Source organism: Capricornis sumatraensis, chromosome 6 (assembly GCF_032405125.1).
Source record: "Capricornis sumatraensis isolate serow.1 chromosome 6, serow.2, whole genome shotgun sequence".
NCBI classification, from domain to species: domain Eukaryota; kingdom Metazoa; phylum Chordata; class Mammalia; order Artiodactyla; family Bovidae; genus Capricornis; species Capricornis sumatraensis.
In genome coordinates this window covers 80496906-80509033 of record NC_091074.1, presented here as the reverse complement: position 1 = coordinate 80509033, position 12128 = coordinate 80496906, and positions in this window count along the sequence as shown.

Here is a 12128-nt window from a genome sequence, read left to right as displayed (position 1 = left end):
GCAATCCCTATCAAGCTACCAGCCATATTTTTCACAGAACTAGAACAAATAATTTCAAGATTTGTATGGAAATACAAAAAACCTCGAATAGCCAAAGCAATCTTGAGAAAGAAGAATGGAACTGGAGGAATCAACTTGCCTGACTTCAGGCTCTACTACAAAGCCACAGTCATCAAAACAGTATGGTACTGGCACAAAGACAGACATATAGATCAATGGAACAAAATAGAAAGTCCAGAGATAAATCCACACACATATGGACACCTTATCTTTGATAAAGGAGGCAAGAATATACAATGGAGTAAAGACAATCTCTTTAACAAGTGGTGCTGGGAAAACTGGTTAACCACTTGTAAAAGAATGAAACTAGATCACTTTCTAACACCGCACACAAAAATAAACTCAAAATGGATTAAAGATCTAAATGTAAGACCAGAAACTATAAAACTCCTAGAGGAGAATATAGGCAAAACACTCTCAGACATAAATCACAGCAGGATCCTCTATGATCCACCTCCCAGAATTCTGGAAATAAAAGCAAAAATAAACAAATGGGATCTAATTAAAATTAAAAGCTTCTGCACAACAAAGGAAAATATACACAAGGTGAAAAGACAGCCTTCTGAATGGGAGAAAATAATAGCAAATGAAGCAACTGACAAACAACTAATCTCAAAAATATACAAGCAACTTATGCAGCTCAATTCCAGAAAAATAAACGACCCAATCAAAAAATGGGCCAAAGAACTAAATAGACATTTCTCCAAAGAAGACATACGGATGGCTAACAAACACATGAAAAGATGCTCAACATCACTCATTATCAGAGAAATGCAAATCAAAACCACAATGAGGTACCACTTCACACCAGTCAGAATGGCTGCGATCCAAAAATCTGCAAGCAATAAATGCTGTAGAGGGTGTGGAGAAAAGGGAACCCTCCTACACTGTTGGTGGGAATGCAAACTAGTACAGCCACTATGGAGAACAGTGTGGAGATTCCTTAAAAAATTGCAAATAGAACTACCTTATGACCCAGCAATCCCACTGCTGGGTATACACACCGAGGAAACCAGAATTGAAAGAGACACATGTACCCCAATGTTCATCGCAGCACTGTTTATAATAGCCAGGACATGGAAACAACCTAGATGTCCATCAACAGATGAATGGATAAGAAAGCTGTGGCACATGTACACAATGGAGTATTACTCAGCCATTAAAAAGAATTCATTTGAATCAGTTCTGATGAGATGGATGAAACTGGAGCCGATTATACAGAGTGAAGTAAGCCAGAAAGAAAAACACCAATACAGTATACTAACACATATATATGGAATTTAGAAAGATGGCAATGACGACCCTGTATGCAAGACAGGAAAAAAGACACAGCTGTGTATAACGGACTTTTGGACTCAGAGAGAGAGGGAGAGGGCGGGATGATTTGGGAGAATGGCATTCTATCATGTATACTATCATGTAAGAATTGAATCGCCAGTCTATGTCTGACGCAGGATACAGCATGCTTGGGGCTGGTGCATGGGGATGACCCACAGAGATGTTATGGGGAGGGAGGTGGGAGGGGGTTTCATGTTTGGGAACACATGTAAGAATTAAAGATTTTAAAATTAAAAAAATTTTAAAAAAAGTAAAAATAAATGAAATACGAAAGAATCAAAAATAAAATGAAATTTCACACTCAAAAAAAAAAAAAAGAAGAAGGCAGAACCCCAAAGAATTGATGCCTTCAAACTCTGGTGCTGGAGAAGACTCCTTAAAGTCTGTTGGACAGCAAAGATATCAAACAAAAAAAAAAAAAAAAGAAAAGAAAAGAAAGACGCTTACTCCTTGGAAGAAAAGTTATGACCAACCTAGAGAGCATATTAAAAAGCAGAGATATTACTTTGCCAACAAAGGTCCGTCTAGTCAAGGCTATGGTTTTTCCAGTGGTCATGTATGGATGTGAGAGTTGGACTGCGAAGAAAGGTGAGCACCAAAGAATTGATGCGTTTGAACTGTGGTGTTGGAGAAGACTCTTGAGAGTCCCTTGGACTGCAAGGAGATCCAACCAGTCCATTCTGAAGGAGATCAGCCCTGGGATTTCTTTGGAAACAATGATGCTAAAGCTGAAACTCCAGTACTTTGGCCACCTCATGAGAAGAGTTGACTCATTGGAAAGGACTCTGATGCTGGGAGGGATTGGGGGCAGGAGGAGAAGGGGACAACAGAGGATGAGATGGCTGGATGGCATCACCGACTCGATGGACGTGAGTCTGAGTGAACTCTGGGAGTTGGTGATGGACAGGAAGGACTGGCGTGCTGCAATTCATGGGGTCGCAAAGAGTCAGACACAACTGAGTGACTGAACTGAACTGAACACCTATCTTACTCAAACTCTTCCAGAAAATTGCAGAGGAAGGTAAACTTCCAAACTCACTCTATGAGGCCACCATCACCCTAATACCAAAGCCTGACAAAGATGCCACAAAAAAGCAAACTACAGGCCAATATCACTGACGAACATAGATGCAAATATCCTTAACAAAATTCTAGTAATCAGAATCCAACAAGACATTAAAAAGATCATACATCATAACCAAGTGGGCTATACCCCAGGGATGCAAGGATTCTTCAATATCTGCAAATCAATCAATGTGATACACCACATTAACAAATTGAAAGATAAAAACCATATGTGTATCTCAATAGATACAGAGAAAGCCTTTGACAAAATTCAGCAGCCATTTATGATAAAAACTCTCCAGAAAGCAGGAATAGAAGGAACATACCTCAACATATTAAAAGCTATATATGACAAACACACAGCAAACACTATCCTCAATGGTGAAAAATTGAAAGCATTTCTCCTAAAGTCAGGAGCAAGACAAGGATACCCAATCTCACCACTACTATTCAACATAGTTTTGGAACTTTTGGCCACAGCAATCAGAGCAGAAAAAGAAATAAAAGGAATCCAGACTGGAAAAGAAGAAGCAAAATTCTCACTTTTTGCAGATGACATGATCCTCTACATAGAAAACCCTAAAGACCCCACCAGAAAATTACTAGCCCTAATCAGTGAATATAGTAAAGTTTCAGGATATAAAATCAATACACAGAAATACCTTGCATTCCTATACACTAATAATGGGAAAATAGAAATAGAAATTAAGGAAACAATTCCATTCACCATTGCAATGAAAAAAATAAAATATTAGGACTATATCTACCTAAAGAAACAAATGACCTATATATAGAAAACTATAAAACACTGGTGAAAGAAATCAAAAAGGACACTAATAGATGGAGAAATATACCGTGTTCATGGATAGGAAGAATCAATATAGTGAAAATGAGTATACTACCCAAAGCAATCTATAGATTCAATGCAATCCCTATCAAGCTACCAGCGGTATTTTCACAGAGCTAGAACAAATAATTTCACAATTTGTAAGGAATTACAAAAAAACTCTGAATAGCCAAATCAATCTTGAGAAAGAAGAATGGAACTGGAGGAATCAACCTGCCTGACTTCAGGCTCTAATACAAAGCCACAGTCATCAAGACAGTATGATATTGGCACAAAGACAGAAACATAGATCAATGGAACAAAATAGAAAGCCCAGAGACAAACCAACACACCTATGGACACCTTATCTTTGACAAAGGAGGCAAGAATATACAATGGAGAAAGACAATCTCTTTAACAAGTGGTGCTGAGAAAACTGGTCAACCACTTGTAAAAGAATGAAACTAGAACATTTTCTAACACCATACACAAAAATAAACTCAAAATGGGTTAAACATCTAAATATAAGACCAGAAACTATAAAACTACTAAAGGAGAACACAGGCAAAACACTCTCCGACATAAATCACAGCAGGATCCTTTATGACCTACCTCCCAGAATATTGGAAATAAAAGCAAAAATAAACAAATGGGACCTAATTAAAATTAAAAGCTTCTGCACAACAAAGGAAACTATAAGCAAGGTGAAAAGACAACATTCAGAATGGGAGAAAATAATAGCAAATGAAGCACTGACAAAAAATTAATCTCAAAAATATACAAGCAACTCCTGCAGCTCAACTCAAGAAAAATAAACGACCCAATCAAAAAATGGGCCCAAGTACTAAACAGACATTTCTCCAAAGAAGACATACAGATGGCTAACAAACACATGAAAAGATCCTCAGAACAACTCATTATCAGTTCAGTTCAGTTCAGTCACTCAGTCATGTCGAACTCTGCAACCCCATGAATCGCATCACACCAGGCCTCCCTGTCCATCATCAACTCCCAGAGTTCACTCAGACTTACGTCCATCAACTCAGTGATGCCATCCAGCCATCTCATCCTCCGTCGTCCCCTTTTCGTCCTGCCCCCAATCCCTCCCAGCATCAGAGTCCTTTCCAATGAGTCAACTCTTCTCATGAGGTGGCCAAAGTACTGGATTTTCGTCTTTAGCATCATTGCTTCCAAAGAAATCTCAGGGCTGATCTCCTTCAGAATGGACTGGTTGGATCTCCTTGCAGTCCAAGGGACTCTCAAGAGTCTTCTCCAACACCACAGTTCAAAAGCACAGTCCAACTCTCACATCTATACAGGACTACTGGAGAAAACCATAGCCTTGACTAGATGGACCTTAGCCAGCAAAGTAATATCTCTGCTTTTGAATATGCTATCTAGGTTGGTCATGACTTTTCTTCCAAGGAGTAAGCGTCTTTCAATTTCATGGCTGCAGTCACCATCTGCAGTGATTTCGGAGCCCTAAAAAATAAAGTCTGACACTGTTTCCACTGTTTCCCCATCTATTTCCCATGAAGTGATGGGACCGGATGTCAGGATTTTCGTTTTCTGAATGTTGAGCTTTAAGCCAACTTTTCCACTCTCCTCTTTCACCTTCATCAAGAGGCTTTTTACTTCCTCTTCACTTTCTGCCATAAGGGTGGTGTCATCTGCATATCTGAGGTTATTGATATTTCTCCCAACAATCTTGATTCCAGCTTGTGTTTCTTCCAGTCCAGCGTTTCTCATGATGTACTCTGCATAGAAGTTAAATAAGCAGGGTGACAATATACAGCCTTGACGTACTCCTTTTCCTATTTGGAACCAGTCTGTTGTTCCATGTCCAGTTCTAAATGCTGCTTCCTGACCGTCATACAGATTTCTCAAGAGGCAAGTCAGGCGGTCTGGTATTTCCATCTCTTTCAGAATTTTCCACAGTGTATTGTGATCCACACAGTCAAAGGCTTTGGCATAGTCAATAAAGCATACATAGATGTTTTTCTGGAACTCTCTTGCTTTTTCAATGATCCAGCAGATGTTGGCAATTTGATCTCTGGTTCCTCTGCCTTTTCTAAAACCAGCTTGAACATCTGAAAGTTCATGGTTCATGTATGCTGAAGCCTGGCTTGCAGAATTTTGAGCATTACTTTACTAGCGTGTGAGATGAGTGCAATTGTGTGGTAGTTTGAGCATTCTTTGGCATTGCCTTTCTTTGGGTTGGAATGAAAACTGACCTTTTCCAGTCCTGTGGCCACTGCTGAGTTTTCCAAATTTGCTGGCATATTGAGTGCAGCACTCTTACAGCATCATCTTTCAGGATGTGAAATAGCTCAACTGGAATTCCAACACCTCCACTAGCTTTGTTCATAGTGATGCTTTCTAAGGCCCACTTGACTTCACATTCCAGGATGTCTGGCTCTAGGTGAGTGATCACACCATCGTGATTAACTGAGTCATGAAGATCTTTTTTGTACAGTTCTTCTATGTATTCTTGCCACCTCTTCTTAATATCTTCTGCTTCTCTTAGGTCCATAACATTTCTATCCTTTATCGAGCCCATCTTTGCATGAAATGTTCCCTTGCTATCTCTAATTTTCTTAAAGAGATCTCTAGTCTTTCCCAATCTGTTGTTTTCCTCTATTTCTTTGCATTGATCCCTGAAGAAGGCTTTCTTATCTCTTCTTTGCTATTCTTTGGAACTCTGCATTCAGATGCTTTTATCTTTCCTTTTCTCCTTTACTTTTTGCTTCTCTTCTTTTCACAGCTATTTGTAAGGCCTCCCCAGACAGCCATTTTGCTTTTTTGCATTTCTTTTCCATGGGGATGGTCTTGATCCCTGTCTCCTGTACAGTGCCATGAACTTCATTCCATAGTTCATCAGGCACTCTATCTATCAGATCTAGGCCCTTAAATCTATTTCTCACTTTCACTGTATAATCATAAGGGATTTGATTTAGGTCATACCTGAATGGTCTAGTGGCTTCCCTACTTTCTTCAATTTAAGTCTGAATTTGGTAATAAGGAGTTCATGATCTGAGCCACAGTCAGCTCCCAGTTTGTTTTTGCTGACTGTATACAGCTTCTCCGTCTTTGGCTGCAGAGAATATAATCAATCTGATTTTGGTGTTTACCATCTGGTGATGTCCATGTGTAGGGTCTTCTCTTATGTTGTTGGAAGAGGGAGTTTGCTATGACCAGTGCATTTTCTTGGCAAAACTCTATTAGCCTTTGCCCTGCTTCATTCTGTATGCCAAGGCCAAATTTGCCTGTTACTCCAGGTGTTTCTTGATTTCCTACTTTTGCATTCCAGTCCCCTATAATGAAAAGGACATCTTTTTTGGGCATTAGTTCTAAAAGGTCTTGTAGGTCTTCATAGAACCATTCAACTTCAGCTTCTTCAGTATTACTAGTTGGGGCACAGACTTGGATTACTGTGATATTGAATGGTTTGCCTTGGAGACGAACAGAGATCATTCTGTCATTTTTGAGATTGCATCCAAGTACTGCATTTCGGACTCTTTTGTTGACCATAGTGGCTATTTCATTTCTTCTGAGGGATTCCAGCCTGCAGTAGTAGATATAATGGTCATCTGAGTTAAATTCACCCATTCCAGTCCATTTTAGTTCACTGATTCCTAGAATGTCAATGTTCACTCTTGCCATCTCCTGTTTGACCACTTCCAATTTGCCTTGATTCATGGACCTGACATTCCAGGTTCCTATGCAATATTGCTCTTTACAGCATCAGACCTTGCTTCTACCACCAGTCACATCCACAGCTGGGTATTGTTTTTGCTTTGGCTATATCCCTTCATTCTTTTTGGAGTTATTTCTCCATTGATCTCCAGTAGCATATTGGGCACCTACTGACCTGGGAAGTTCCTCTTTCAGTATCCTATCATTTTGCCTTTTCATACTGTTCATGGGGTTCTCAAGGCAGGAATACTGAAGTGGTTTTCCATTCCCTTCTCCAGTGGACAACATTCTGTCAGACCTCTGCACCATAACCCATCTGTCTTGGGTTGCCCCGCGAGCATGGCTTAGTTTCACTGAGTTAAACAAGGCTGTGGTCCTAGTGTGATTAGATTGACTAGTTTTCTGTGAGTATGGTTTCAGTGTGTCTGCCCTCTGATGCCCTCTTGCAACACCTACCATCTTACTTGGGTCTCTCTTACCTTGTGCATGGGGTATCTCTTCATGGCTGCTCCAGCAAAGCGCAGCCACTGCTCCTTACCTTGGATGAGGCGTATCTCCTCACCGCCGCCCTCCCTGACCTTCAACGTGGGATAGCTTCTCTAGGCCCTCCTGACAATAATCTCTCATTATCAGAGAAATGTAAATCAAAACCACAATGAGGTACCATTTCACGCCAGTCACAATGGCTGCGATCCAAAAGTCTACAAGCAATAAATGCTGGAGAGGGTGTGGAGAAAAGGGAACCCTCTTACACTGTTGGTGGGGATGCAAACTAGTACAGCCACTATGGAGAACAGTGTGGAGATTCCTTAAAAAACTGGAAATAGAACTGCCATACGACCCAGCAATCCTACTGCTGGGCATACACACCAAGGAAACCAGAATTGAAAGAGACACGTGTAGTCCAATGTTCTTTGCAGCACTGTTTATAATAGCCAGGACATGGAAGCAACCTAGATGTCCATCAGCAGATGAATGGATAAAAAAGTGGTGGTACATATACACCATGGAGTATTACTCAGCCATTAAAAAGAATACTTTTGAATCAGCTCTAATGAGGTGGATGAAACTGGAGCCTATTATACGGAGTGAAGTAAGCCAGAAGGAAAAACATCAATACAGTATACCAATGCATATATATGAAATTTAGAAAGATGGTAACGATAACCCTTTGTGCCAGACAGCAAAAGAGACACAGATGTATAGAACAGTCTTTTGGACTCTGTGGGAGAGGGCGAGGGTGGGATGATTTGGAGAATGGCTTTGAAACATGTATAATATTGTATCTGAAATGAATTGCCAGTCCAGGTTTGATGCATGACACAGGATGCTCGGGGCTGGTTCACTGGAATGACCCAGAGAGATGGTATGGGGAGGGTGGTGGGAGGGAGATTCAGAATGGGGAACACATGTACACCCATGGCAGATTCATGTTGATGTATGGCAAAACCAATACAATATTGTAAAATAACTAGCCTCCAATTAAAATAAATTTATATTTTAAAAAATAAAATAAAAATTAAGAAAATAAAAAAGAATCGAACCTGAGTTCCCTGCATTGGAAGGTAGATTCTTAACCACTGCACCACCAGGGAAGTCCTACCATGACATTTTTTAAAGGGAAAATGGGGAGGACAAATGTCAGTAAATCATGGAGGCAGGAGGTTGGGTTCTGCATCATTCTCCATTGAATGCAGACTGACTCTTTTTTGAGATGTTTTCTAAGATTATGGCATCCTGTCCCATCACTTCATGGGAAATAGATGGGGAAACAGTGGAAACAGTGGCTGATTTAATTTTAGGGGGGCTCCAAACTCACTGCAGATGATGACTGCAGCCGTGAAATAAAGAGATGCTTACTCCTTGGAAGGAAAGTTATGACCAACCTAGACAGAATATTAAAAAGCAGAGATATTACTTTTGCCAACAAAGGTCCATCTAGTCAAGGTTATGGTTTTTTCAGCATTCATGTATGGATGTGAGAGTTTGACTGTAAAGAAAGCTGAACACCGAAGAGTCGATGCTTTTGAACTGTGGTGTTGGAGAAGACTCTTGAGTGTCCCTTGGACTGCAAGGAGATCCAACCAGTCCATCCTAAAGGAGATCAGTCCTGAGTGTTCATTGGAAGGACTGATGTTGAAGCTGAAACTCCAGTACTTAGCCACCTGATGGGAAGAGCTGACTCATTTGAAAAGACCCTGATGCTGGGAAAGATTGAGGGCAGAAGGAGAAGGGGATGACAGAGGATGAGATGATTGTATGTCATCACTATTTCAATGGACATGAGTTTGAGTAAACTCTGGGAGTTGCTGATGGACAGGGAGGCCTGCCTTGCTGCAGTCCATGGGGTCACAGAGTCAGACACAACTGAGCAACTGAACTGAACTAAATGTCTGATCCCAGACTCCAGTCCTTCCCTATGACTGGGATTAGCAGAGGCAAACTCTTACATGTAGAAAGATAAATAACAAGGTTCCACTGTACAGTACAGGGTATTATAGTCAATATCCTGTGGTAAACCATAATGGGCAATAATATGAAAATGAATATATTTCTATATTTACAAATATATAAATGAGTCACTTTATTGTACAGCAGAAATTACACACATCATTGTAAATCAACTATACTTAAATAAAGTTAAAAAAACAAAGGCAAACTCCAAAATTTTCCAGTTGTGAGGATAATTTTCAGTCAAAATAATAATAGATTTTGTATAACTGCATTTGTAAGATATGCATATAGGAATTCCATAGTAGATAGGAACGGAAAGAAACTAAAAGGAGCTGGGAAAATACCAAAAAAAAAGTGGGGGGCCTTGATGTTTGAATAATCTGGAAAGAGCAAGCCAGCAGAATTTCCTTCACTTGCGTTACTCTCTTTAATACAACATACACTCCATTCGCCTACCCATTCAGCCATTCTGTTACACAATCAGTTTGCCCTTTTTTATTTTTGCCTGCACCACACACCTTGTGGGACCTTATTTCTCCCACCAGGGACTGAACCCCAGCCCTCAGCAGTAAAAGCCCGAGTCCTTACCACTAATGCCAGGCCATTCCCTCTGTTATACATTCACTACACACTGAATTACTTACTATGTGGCGAATGCTAAGGATATCCAAAACAGTACGTCAGATCCTTACAAATGGTTTAAGAGTCTAGTGGAGACAGACAGGTGTGTATATAAGTAGTTGGGAGTCAGAAGGATGGATGACACAATAAACCATTTAACTACTATTTAAAGGCAGCTAATGTGAGATATAATTCCCTTTATTTTCCAGAGTATTCTGCTCATATCAACTATTCATGAAGATTTTTTTCCCTAAAATCAGATTTTAATAATGATAGTTATTAGCATATAATCTTCTTATAGTTATCTGCATATAATCCACTGTTATTTTCATCCATCACAGAGGGTGGCTCAAAGGATGAAGTGAGTTATTTTACATAAAGCAGTTAGCATGGTGTGTGTACCCACAATCCTTAAGGAAATCAATCCTGAATATTCATTGGAAGGGCTGATGCTGAAGCTGAAACTCCAATATTTTAGCCACCTGATGTGAACAGCCAACTCATTAGAGAAGACCTTGACACTGGGAAAGATTGAAGGCAGGATGAGAAGGGGACAACAGAGGATGGTTGGATGGCATCACTGACTCAATGAACATGAGTTTGAGTGAGCTCTGGGAGTTGATGAAGGACAAGGAAGCCTGGCGTATTGCAGTCCATTGGGTCACAAAGAGTCAGACATGATTGAGCAACTCAACAACTGCACTCACGAAGAAAGCACTCAGTAGCATTGTTATTATAATTATCATAATAGGGGACTTTCCTGGTGGTCCAGTGGTTGAGAGTCTTCTTGCAAAGCATGGGATGCATGTTTGATCCCCGGTCAGGTAACTAAGACCCCAAGTGTCCTGGAGCAACCATGCCCATGTGCCCCAAATACTAAGCCTGTGTGCCACAACTATCAGTTGTTGTGCCACAACTAGTCTATCAATGCACCACAATGAAAAAGCCCACACAACACAATGAAGTTCCTGTAAGACTCAATGCAGCCAAGGCAGCCAAATAAATAAATAAATACATATTTTAAAAATACTTATCATAATAATAACATAACTAGCACATCATGATAATAACACAATCATGTTATTACTATGTTATCATTAAGTATAGAAAAATTATGTCCCAACCATCCTAATAACGGGGAAAGTTCAGTGGGAATGAGGAGGCAGACAAGGTCTAGGCTCATGTATACAATCAAAAAGGGTCCTCAGATAAGCTGTATATGTTTGATTTACTCAACCTCTATCCAGGCTCAAGGTCACATGAGGCTGAACTACAGCTGTTCAGAAAGGTAAATGAAATAAACAAGTCACTTTAAAAGCATTTCAAGAGACCTCCTGACAGACATGTGTTAGTTGCTCAGTCATGTCTGACTCTGTGACCCCATGAACTATAGCCGACCAGGTTCCTCTGCCCATGAGATTTCCCAGGAAAGAATAATGGGGTGGGTAGCCATTCCCCTCTCCAGAGGATCTTCCAACACAGGGACTGAACCTGGGTCTCCTGCATTGCAGGCAGATTCTTTACCATCTGAACCACCAGAGAATCCCTCTCCTGACAGATACCTCCCTAGTATACTGATTATAGGTTCTTCATAGTCCCCTATTGAGAAACTCATCTTGAATATCCTTGGAAAAATCAAATACTTCTCTGAAGCACTGGTCTTCAGCCAGCAAGATATTTTGCTCCCACTCTCCCAGAAAATATTTGCAATGTCCAAAGATATTTTCAATGGTCACAATAGGGTAAGATGCTCTAAAGATCCTACAACAGCATCATCTGGTTCAAAAATGCCATACTGTCAAAGTTGAGAAATCTTGCCATAAAGGAATACTTAATTATTTAGACCTATGTAGTTAGCCATTCCCATACATTGTCTTTTTCATCTAATTTCAAACTATGGTGCAAATAACTGAGATATATCTTCCTTAGACAAGGATAAAGGAGGTGAGGTGGGCTGGAGAAAAGGTAATGAGCAACAGGATAGTTAAGGGTAAGGAAGAAGAAGGAAGGCATATAAGAGATGTGAAATTTTCCCTACTCCATATTTTGCTGTTGTTTAGTCGCTTAC